This window comes from Vespa crabro, chromosome 1, assembly GCF_910589235.1.
Source record: "Vespa crabro chromosome 1, iyVesCrab1.2, whole genome shotgun sequence".
NCBI classification, from domain to species: Eukaryota; Metazoa; Arthropoda; class Insecta; order Hymenoptera; family Vespidae; genus Vespa; species Vespa crabro.
Genome location: NC_060955.1, coordinates 7792885 through 7805122, shown reverse-complemented (window position 1 = coordinate 7805122; position 12238 = coordinate 7792885). Strand labels below are relative to the sequence as shown.

The 12238-nt window shown below is 30.5% G+C and overlaps 2 protein-coding genes across 4 annotated transcripts in view; one reads left to right on the top strand and one right to left on the bottom strand.

Moving 5' to 3' along the window:
• LOC124429066 (testis-specific serine/threonine-protein kinase 1) overlaps positions 1–12238 on the top strand; it is a 40715-nt gene that overhangs the window by 21223 nt on the left and 7254 nt on the right. The window lies entirely within an intron of this gene.
• The window catches only part of LOC124429032 (unc-112-related protein), a 34198-nt gene that overhangs the window by 16453 nt on the left and 5507 nt on the right, over positions 1–12238 (bottom strand). The window contains exons 2-3 of one of the 3 annotated variants that reach the window (XM_046973778.1): positions 5975–6048; positions 827–1081 (exon numbers count right to left, since the gene is read on the bottom strand). The exons of 1 other annotated variant lie outside the window; for it this stretch is intronic. The gene's annotated coding sequence lies outside the window, so the exon portion shown is untranslated. The remainder of the gene's footprint in view (positions 1–826; positions 1082–5974; positions 6049–12238) is intronic. One more of the 3 variants, XM_046973767.1, reaches the window with a different exon arrangement.

The following is a 12238-nucleotide window of genomic DNA, read 5'->3' as shown; positions in this document are numbered from 1 at the left end:
TATTTTTCAAAGCATCGACGTTATTTTTGTATTGTATATGCAAGTATATTGTATTATTAATTATTATAATTATAAATAGATGTGTGTGTGTGTGTTATAGAAGAAAAAGTAAATAAAATTATAGTATTACATATTATTGGGTTGGCAATTAAGTGATTGCCGAATTTCAAATAAGAAGGAAACGACAAAATCCGTAATCACTTAGTTGCTAACCCAATATAATATTATACTATACTTTACATATGTATATATATACTATTATAGGTATTATTATTCTAATAATATAGAACAGTATATACTAAATATATAATAATATATTATACTATACTATATTATTAGAATAGTATAATAATGTAATAATATTATAATAACATAAAAAATATGATACTATTACGAGATATCCGGTACATTAATGAAACAAATGAAGAAAGCCGGATCTAGAAATATGAAAACGTGATATCTATGTATTAAAAAAAAGGAGAAGCCAGTCTTTGCTGAGCATCGGATAAGTTCAGACATGAGTATAATTTTAAAATAAATTATTATTTTTATTAATAGTTTTGAGTACTGACTTTACCGATCGATATGATTATCCGCTCTCACGTTTGCAACAATATTTCTTTAATTTTTTTTTCTTTTCTTATAATAAATTCAGTATCATAGAAAATGTAAAGGAATGCAAACTACTAAGTTTAAAGAAAATTAGTCGCACGTGCTCATTCAAGCGACCTCTTGACTTCGTCTTAATGAAAGAAATTAATTCGCGTGCAAAATATTTAACGAGCATGATACGAAGGACACATCTTTTGTATCGTATACCACTTACAAATTTCACCCTTTTCGATCTATGGGGGTTGTTTTCTTTTCTTCCCTTCCTTCCTTCTCTCTCTCTCTCTCTCTCTCTCTCTTTCTTTCTCTTTCTCTTTCTTTCTCTTCTTTTTTCACGTGAAGTCACTCAGGGGTGAAACACGCTTGATGGGTATCGCCATGGGTGTTCGTACCTTGTAATCGTTCGATTTGCATCCCTTGTTATTCTTGTTCACCCTCCTATTAATACTCTCTTCGTTCCGTTGCAGATGCCCTATCAATAGAAATGAAAATCATCGGAGACCACCCTCCTCACTTTTCCTCTATTCGAATTCTTTGAAATTCATCGAAAAATTATACATCGAAGATGTTTGTTTAAGTTTTACGAAGATTTTAAGTTTTAGGACGAATTTCGTAAACTGGTTTCTAATCCACAGAAAAAGTTTCGTGATAATAATGGTATGAACGTAATAATAACGAGTTTCTTATAATTTATAAAATTTAACAATAATAAAACGCGTGAAAAACTTCCAACGTACTTATATCATATTTAATCCGATTAAAGAAAAGAACTCGTTTTCATTATGAAAATGAAAAACTATAAATAATTACTACATAGTTCTCTTGTACATTAAATAGAGAATAATTACAATGAAATTATTGCAACGTGCTAATTTACAACTCAACTATCGTAAGTTCATTAATGTTAAACTGATTATAAAATTAAAATGTTCATTATTAACAATCGAGTTAACGATCTTATCGCTTTAACGAGTGTAACGAGAATAAAGTTGAGATAAATATTAGCCGGACGTGTCGAGAAGGAACAAGGAAAGAATAAGAATAAGAAAAGGAAAAAGAAGAAGAAGAAGGAGAGGAAAAAGAAAAATAAGAGGATAGAAAAGGATACAAAATGAAACAAGAAGGGGAACGGGAGATGATGGGATTGGTGCAATTAGTCGCTCCACGGGAAACGCACGCGGTAATGAGGCACGACCGGTCGCTGCTTCCGGAATAGTTGTGTTACACGGACGCAACTATATACATATATTGTAGTACGAGGCTATTTTCCTCCTTCCACCTCTTACAATCTCAGACAGAAGGAGAATCCAAAAGAGAGAGAAAGAGAGAGAGAGACAGAAGTAGAGAGAAATACGAGTGTCTATTTACTTTTCTACGATATATTCATTTCTCTCTAACTCGTAACAGTTTGTTTATTTTCTTCAATCGAATAAAACCGAATTTTTTCTCATCGATTCTCTAATAATTAATTTTAATATTTTTAATCTTTTTTTTTTCAATGCAATTAATAACGATCAATTAATTTGTCAATCGATAAACTAATTTACCAGAAATTTTCAAAAAATCGAATTCAATTTTATAAAAATCACTAAGTAAATCTTAAACAGGTTTTAAATATAATCAATAAAATTAAATACTAGTCACTTAGAAAGTCAACTTGTTTTAATTCTGTAAATTACGAATTAGTTATTTATTACTATGACGATTATTAATACATAAACTCTTTATATATATTTTATATATTTTATATTATATATATATATATATATAATGTAAAAGTATTATATTATATATTATACATCTCTATATATTTATATATTTATATATCTATCTATGTATTTATAATAAAACATTTGTATTTATAATATATATATATACATATCTATATATTTGTTTTACCGGATCCAAATTTCAAGAATTTAAATCAATGCAATATCAAATAATTTCCTTGCTTATCACAAAATTGAAACAATGAATAAAATAATAAATAAATAAATAAATAAATATATATATATATTATTTATATCGTTTGATATTAAAAGAAGATACGTTCTACGTTCAATCGATCATAAAGTTCGACGACGATTATCACGAAAACGAAACAAGACGACGATGGCGACAGGTTCCGTCGATATCTCTATGTGCAATGCACGTTCGTACATATGTACATACATATGTATAGGCATATCATACATGTTTGATATGCGTATACGTACGTACGTATATATATGTCTATATATGTATTATAGAATATACAAGGATCCCGGACGCCTTATCGCTCGTTCATGCACATTCTTAGCTTTCTGCGTTTGTGGATATCGCTAGACTGTTTCCGCTCATACTTAGGATAGATCCTCTCCCTTCCTGCGATTCTTCCTCTATGAAAAAATTTCCACGGGACGATAAAATAATAAATGAAGGGGAAAATAATATATATCCATCGATAACATTTTCTTACAATTCAAACTATCAATCGAAGTATGTACAATGTATAATACATTGATAAACATTTTTAATTACAGTTTCCTAAACCAAAGAAAATAATTTTTTCGAATTATTATATCCATTGAAAAGTTAAATAAATAAATAAAATTTACAAATATTAATATCCATAAGGAATATATAAGAAAGATATTTTTATATCAAAAAAATTTTTTTTAATTCATTGCATAATTCAATAAAAACAAAAAGAAAGTAATATTAGCCTCATTGCGTTCTTCACCTATACATAATTTGATTGGAAAATCAGAAATTCTAATCAAAGAAATCTAATTGAATAAAAAAATTTAATTTCGAAATAATAAACGAGTAGGTTTCATCTAAAAGATCATACATTTGCATTTGATCTAATCAAGAATCGTTAATAGAATGTAAACGATCTAAGTGCGATTCTAATCAGGTATATGCTTTTCAATAGGATCGAGAGATAACAATCGGAAAAATATGTATCGTGTGGTGTTCGATACGTGAGAGTGACGCCCATGTCGCGTGGTACGATTACGTACGTCCCTAAGTAAGTCAATTCTAAACACCATGAATGGAGACGAAGGCGTCCAAGTGAATGGAAAGCGAAAAGCGAATTTCGCCTACGCGCTCGACTCTATCGTTCCAATATGAAAGACCCTATCAATATATATATATATATATATATATATATATATATATATATACATATATATATGTATGTATATATAATATGTATATATATGTATATATATGTATAAATGTATATAATGTATATATATATACATATATGTATATATGTATATAATGTATATAATGTATATATATATATATATATACATATATTATATATATTATATATATATATATATATATATATATATATATAATCATTATCTCAGTTTCTGAACATAAGAAAATTGATTAAAGATGTATAACAAATTCCGTGAATATTTGGATGTTTTCGAAAGAAATCATCTTTTCTTTTTTCCTTTCTTTTTTCTTTTTTTTCTTTTTTTCTTTTTTTCTTCTTTTTAAAGTAAACACAGTACTCCGAATTGATGAATATGCCCGAAGAAATTAATTTACTATAGAAAGTATGTTAGAAATTAGACCAAAAAAGAATTAAAAAAAAAGATAGCAATTGATATAAATAAATATAAAATATAAAATTATATTTTCTTTCTTTTATTTATACATTTCTTATAGAGATTTAAAATTAAAAACTGAAAGTAGATTATTTCATTTGGTTATATTCATGTAAAATTGTATTTTATATACAAGGTGGCCACTAAAAGACAGAATGATATGAAAAAAAAATAACTTTTACAAACGCTTGTCTTTCATTGACCATCCTGTATAATCAAATATGTCTTTCATTCGAAACGTATAAGGTATTCGAAAATGTTCAATAAAGAAGAGAAGGTTTTGTAAAAGTGAAACTAACAGGTGGTAAATAAGTACACACGAACGATTTTATTCCCATAAAACGAAGGTGATAAGATAAAGAACAGAATAATAATATGCAGACAATAATATTAGCACACCTTGATAGTATCTCTCTCGTTTCTCTACGTTCCTTTAATATATGACTTGAAATAATCTCTAAGTTTATCTTAGATCAATCCTCGAATCCACACGTCGTTTAGGAATATTTAATACTTCAAAGAAAAGTCGATATTTTTGATCAATGAATCATCGACAACTGTCTCTCTCTCTCTCTCTCTCTCTCTCTCTCTCTCTCTCTCTCTCTCTCTCTCTCAGTCTTTCTAAGTGTTCATTGTTCACAAATTTAATTATCACCGGAAGTCAATCGGAAACGTCCATCGATCGACGTTTTTCTCATCGACCGGATATTCGTTCCGGTCGTTGATGTTTGCTTAGAGAATAAAAGTAGTTTTACTTAAAAAGACATTTACATATGCTGCCCCATTTAGTATAGAAATTGTTGAATATTATAATTAATTCCGTGTAAAATCTTTTTCGTTTATGAAAAAAAAAAGAAGAGAAAAAAATTATAAAACGTAAAATTAATAATATAACTAAACTATACTAACTATATTAGCTTATGATGAAACAAACATTAATCTATGGCCATGTATCAACAATTAATTTTATGACCAAAAAGATATAAAGAATATATAAATAAAAATAAATTATTAGATTAATCTAAAAAAAATTTCATACTGCTTTTAATAATTATCAACGCTCTTTTCTTTTTAGTTTAAGCACGCATGCACGCGAACACACATACAATGCAGTTATAGATATAAAATATGTAATAATAATAATGTTAATAATAAAGAAAAGTAGAAAAGATGATAAAAAATAAAGACTATATCTCGTATCTCATTTTAAAAAATTTTTAAGCATTCCAGAAAGGATGTTTAACGTTCTTAGTAGTATATAAAACATCAAGGATCTCTCTCTCTCTCTCTCTCTCTCTCTCTCTCTCTCTCTCTCTCTCTCTCTCTCTCTCTCTCTCTCTCTCTCTCTCTCTCTCGAATCTGGTAGAAGAAAATCTCGCGGGAAGCTGGTTTTAAGTTCTTATGGAATGTCGAGTAGCATCGTTAAATATATCTCAGGACATGGGGAGCAAGTAGCAACGCGTGTGCGCCTATCGCTCGTAATGCTCGTTAATTTGAGCGGACCGTAGAACAAACTTAATTGGAATTGTTTTGTTGGCAAAACTCTTTGCTCCCTTCTCTTCCTTTCTTTCTCTCTCTCTTTCTTTTTGGATAACAACTTAGAGAATACGTATGTAGGTACACAACATGCTCGATGCTCCTGCTGAGCGTGACTCACGCGTGAAACGAAAAAAGCTAAACGTTTTTTCTCTCTCTCTCTTTCTCTCTCTTTCTCACTTACTCACTCTCTCTCCGTCTCTATTTTTCTTACTAACCCAATGTTTTTCTCTTTTCCACTCGATTTGCACCTTTCGGATCGCATCAAGAGGTGAAGGTCGGTCGGTGCTTTCTACGAGAAAAGAGAAGGTAACTGCAAATGTATAAATTCATTCCTTATACGAACCGATTAAATTTACATTTAGAAATCATATATGTTCGTTTTAATCGAATTTCATCCCTTTATTTTCCTCAGAAATCCCATTTTTTCTCTCTCTATGTTTTTCTATTAGATTTTATCTAGAAATTTCATAACACTTTATTTGTTCCATATCTATAAACTATTTATAACTTTTGTAAGACTTTTTAGTCGTCTAGAGAAGTATGATAAATCTTTATGGTTCTTCCTCTCGCTCTCTCTCTCTCTCTCTCTCTCTCTCTCTCTCTCTCTCTCTTTCTCTCTCTCATCCCTTTTCAGAGGTAAACATGAAGAACACGATACACTTGACTCCTAAGAAAGTCGATCGGCTCTGTTAAAAAGCTTACGCATACGATTAATTATTTCAAGGCTCTAACTTACGAAATAGTGAGAAGATTCGAAGTACAACCAGGGGCAGATGTTTCGAGTGCGAGAAACAGGGGCAGTCGAGAGTAGAAAATTCGCTGACGTCAGGGGCTATGTTTAAACCACGGCGGACGTATCATGCTAGTGTAGCGAATGAAGAAAAGAGTTGTGTGATAGAGAAAAAGAGAGAGAGAGAGAGAGAGAGAGAGAGAGAGAACCAGAGAAAGAGAAAGAGAGGGGGAGAGAAAAAGAGAGAAAAAGAGAAAGAGAGTTGATGATATGAAGAAGAGTACACGCGACACGCATTCTACAGAGAGACATGGAGGAGGTGAAGGAGGTGGGAAGATGGTTGTTCGTCCGTGAGATCAGAGAAACGGACGTGGATGCCGTGTCTAGTAATTCCTACCGGTCCTTCTCTCACAATGTACCATTGTCTCTCTTTTCTTCTTTTCTTTCTTTTTTTACTCCGGCTTTTACTATCGCCTTTCGAACTACACACTACTACACTTCTCGTCGTACTACAATACTTTCTAACGCAAAACGGACCATCGTTCTCATTCGTTGGTTGGTTGGTTGGTTGATTGGTTGCTTGCTTGCTTGGTTGCAATACAACAAGATGAACAGTGGAACAAGACATGACAAAGTTTTTTTTCTTTTCTTTTTGTTTTTTAATGCCCTTTAGGTTGAATTGAAATTTTTACGAACATCCGCAATCCCGGTCATGAGCAGATTTATCGTGGTTTAAAGCTTTTAATAATCTTTTAAATAGAAAAAGAAAGAAATTGATAACGAAAAAACCGATAAATTGAATAATATCAATTTTCTTATCGATTGATAGGATTAGAAATTTATTAGGAACATTCTTAAATTTTTGTAATATCACTAGGTTGTTTGATAGCAGTTAAAAGTTTGTTAGGAATAGTGCAAAATTGTTGAAAAATCGATAATTCATTCAATATCAATTTCTATGTCGATTGATAGTATTAAAAATTTTTTAATAACCATAATAAATTTATAAGAGATTGATAGATTGCATTATACTATTAGAAATTTATTAGGAATAATGTTTAATTTTTTGAGAGCTCGATAAATTCGATGAATATTAATTTTTGATAGTACCAAAAATTGTTTATCAACGATTGCAAAATTTCTTGGCGGATCTATAAATATATCTGTTTTTAATATCGATATTTTGTCGTTGTTTTGGTACTACTAGGAAATAAATATACGATGCGACATTTGTAGCTCATTAATAATGATACGAGATCATCGCTCAGAAACGTATTCGTCGTTTTGCATCATAATGAATGAAAATGCGTAAACGTTAGCGAAATAACTAAATAAATGAAATAAGTGTTATGAAATATTTGAAATAAAATCAACCGATGACATCTCCGCCATGGTATTCGACGTATTAAATACAGACTGATGATTAACAGGCGTCCTCGTTATTAGATGTGCAGAGTCAGGAGATTGATAGGAGAGGAAGGATGAAGAGAATGATTTAATGAGCGAATTCACGATAACGTGTGATTTCATTCGAAGGCGACAGAGAAAGAGGACAGAGAAGGGAGAGAGAGAGAGAGAGAGAGAGAGAAAATTAGGGGTAAGAGACACAAGCAGAAAAATGCGACGACGACCGTGAATCATCGTTCTTCCTGTCCTTAATGGGATTTCACCATCCACGTAATATTATTCCGCTAATCTAAGTGCATTAGTCATTAATCGTTGCTCTCTTCGATATTAATTGGATACGATGTCTCGCGTTCGTTGTGCTACTTATTATTAACGTTGAAACGAGTAAAAAGAAAGCACGAAATGATTACGCGCTGATTTTCTATCGCAATTACTTCGATTATTATTAATATACATCCGTTTGAAATACAAAAAAAAAATAAACAAATAAATAAATATAGTTTATTTAAATTCGATTTTAATTAAATTCGTAATTCAATTAAATTCGATTTATAGACTTTCATATAATTAATTACATTTTATCGAATTCGATTGATTAAATTTATTTATTTAATTTAATTAATGGCATGATCGAAATGAAATAAATTTTTACGTGTTAGATTTTAATTCGTAATTTATATGTTACTACATCCAAAGGGAAGAGTAAGTACTTCGAAGAAAAAAGGACAAAGAGGATACAGAGTGAGAAAGAGAGTGAGAATGAGAGAGAGAGAGAGAGAGAGAGAAAAAGAGAAAGAAGTAAGAGGAGAGGATGTTATTCATCTCATTGGGATGACGTGACGTGGACTTAAACAAACGAAATGAAAGGACAACCTTCTACGACTCATTCGTATCGCCCCTTTTTCATTGATACGCATAATAAATCGTATGTCCATCACAATTCAAGCCATATGATCGTAATTTTGATAGATTTAATTTTTCACAATTTTTTTTTTTTTAATGTACCTATAAATTTCACTCTTAACGTTAAACACATCTTAATGTGAAAAAAAATCGCGAATTTTTCAAATGGCCTTCGTATTTTCCAAATACTTACATACATACATAGATCGCGTATATTGTAATCGTAAATTTAGAAAACAATTTGCTGATATTATCGAAATAATTGAGATTAATGAATCGATCTATAAATTTATCATATAACATAAAAATCATTTTTAGCCAGTCGAGATAATATCGACAAAAAGAGAGAAAGAGAAAGAGAAAAAGAGATGGAGAGAGAGAGAGAGAGAGAGAGAGAGAGAGAGAGACAGAGACAGAGACAGAGACAGAGACAGAGCCAGAGACAGAGAGAGAGAAATACGTTTTTTAATTCGAACGAATACATACATACGGCAGAGCTATACCTCCGAGCGATTTCCTGGCCTAAAAAGTCAGACGTCGGATAGCCGTATGACGAGAGCTAAATAACAAGATAAATTGCGAGGATGTCGGTAGTTACTTCATCGCATCAGCTCGTCAGTTTAATGCTCGTTTGCAATCGACTTTTCGCGCTTGTTTCTAATTCATCGTGATAAATAGGGGACTAACTGCTGTACGTTGCTCGATTATTTCGTATAAAATAATACTTCGGCCGATCAGAATTTTTATCTGGTTGTTTTTTACATGTATATGTACGTATATATACATATATTTATGTATTATATATGATAAATATATAAATAAATAAATAAATAAATATGTACATATATATATATATATATATATATATATATATATATATATATATAGAGAGAGAGAGAGAGAGAGAGAGAGAAAATAGATACGTATTTTATTATATTTTATACATATATAAGTTAATATGTATATATAAATTACAAAACTATAATAATCCTATATATATATATATATATATATATATATATATATATATATACATGTTTATATGTGTGTATATTATCATGTCTTACATATGGAATCTAGTCATCTTATTTCGATCACAGCTGTATTGCTTCCTACACTCGACGCTTTCAGCATTATATTCTTCTTTAAAACTTTCTTCAGACTCTTGGATTACAAAATCTGTATAATTTTCATCCGGAGATGAATCTTTCGTAAGGGAGATCTTTACATTTGAATTTGCCTGAACTTTGACTTAACCTAAAATTTGTTACTTTGTCACTTGAAACGTTTTCTACGTTTATTAATTCGTTGAATTACTCCTGATGACATAATTGGGAATTGAATTAATTTTATTTAGGAGACAAGTTTGATCTTCTTTATTTTCCTTTGTATCTTTCAAAGTTAGATGAAGTACACATTGTTCCAATTGTTATTCTTCATTTAAGAAAACGCATAACAAATCTTTGTCATTAATAATGATTAATACATAGAATAAAACTTCATTATCTTCATAAGTAACCAGATTTACGTCATAAGTATATCATTTTACAATAGCTCAATTATTCCTAAAAAACACCAAGTCATCTGAATAAAAAGCCATAGCGAATAAAAATATCAATAGTAACTTTTAAACAACTAACAAGGTTTCATAATTAGCTTCATAATGTTCGAAATTACTACGATAAGTCGAACGATCATCTCTTAAAAACTTTCCATCTGTATAAAACGAATATATATATATATATATATATATATATATATATATATATATATATATATATATATATATATATACGATCTATAAATATCCTGTCACTAGTAACAAAGAGAAACATTCTTCATATTTTTTAATCCTACAATTTATTGTCTTTTTTAATCATTTCAATCGTTTTTTCCCAAATCATTATTTCTATTAATTCCTAATCCCTTCTTATTTCTCTAATCAATATGTTCCTTTATTAAAACCGTCTACTCTTTCTAACCTGTCCTCTGATTCTTCGATGATTCTGTTCATTTTTTTTTTATTATGTCGAATATTATTATTTTTAAATCAAGCGAACGGATAAAAATCCAAAACACCTCTGTTTTTTATTTCAAGGATTACATCGACTATGAGAAAGCTTCACTATCTGGCTCTCTTCGAATCTCCTCTCCTGGACTTATATGGTTCGCCGTTCGCCCGGTTTAACCGCGATAATGGACGTTGCTCGGTCAAGGTTTCGGACGAAGTTTGCGTCAGCCCTCTCTTTCTCTCACACACACACACGCGCACACACACATACGCACATGCGGGCCCGCGCGCACACACCACATACTTTTCTCTCTCGAACCACAAGAATTACCGTTCCACGAGTTCGATTCTTCAAGTGTTCGGTTAGTCGATTCATGTTCCGTTACATTCAATCAGGTGCAAAGAAGAAATATCTTATTTTTCACAGTAAAATGAAAAAATAAATAAATAAGTGAATATTCAAGATAATACAATGTTAGTACGAGTGGATACATTATAGATATATAAATTGAATATAAAATTCAATAAGACGAAGTATTTCTTCTTACTTACCGATTTTTTATCCAAAATAAAAGTTATTTTTATTTCAATAATCTCAAAATCGTACCGGTGTTGGTATCTAAAATTTGGTTGGTATTCAAAAATTTCCTTTTTCTTTTTTTCTTCTTTTTTTTCATTTCTACTTTATCAAAGCTAAGAATTCAGACGACGAAAGTGACAAGAACGTAAAGATTTGAAAAGAAGAAATCAAGGGAGCCTTAAAAGCTTTCGTCGTGCTATCTTTAAAGTCGTCCGGATAGTAAGGTGAAAATATCTTGGATATCACGTTCTTGTTCGTATAGGAAATAGAAAAAGAAGTTATATATACTAGCGAGGGAGATGTGGCTTATGGTAAGCTCAAATGATAGAAGAAGTTAATTGTGCGAGAAACCTTAGAAGCTATATACCCATGCACGTGTTTTCGAACGATGTTCGTGAGCGATTTCTTTTTTGTTATCTTTTTTTCTTTCCTTTTTATACGTTGCTCCCACAGGACAAAAATATGTGAATCAGCGTAGGTAGACAAGTACCTACTATGACTCACTATCGACGACTGAAAGATTTTCGTCTAGCCACAACCCCTTTGGAAAGTGGCCAAACCTGTCTATAAAAACGAACTTCTTTTCTCTCTTGTAAAGAAAAGATACAGAATACGCCTTATTCCTTCTTTATTTTTCTTTCCTTTTCTTTTCTTTATTTCTTTATATGAACCCCGACGATTTCTTCAATTTACAATTTGTCTCTTCCTTCGTCAGAAACCTCTGACTTTCGGGGTCAACGATATCGTTTTATCGAATGATAAGATGATCCTTTACAACGCCATGTTCAAATGTATTCGTATTTTTGTAATTCTTATTTCATATTTTCGACAGAAAAAATTCATTATTA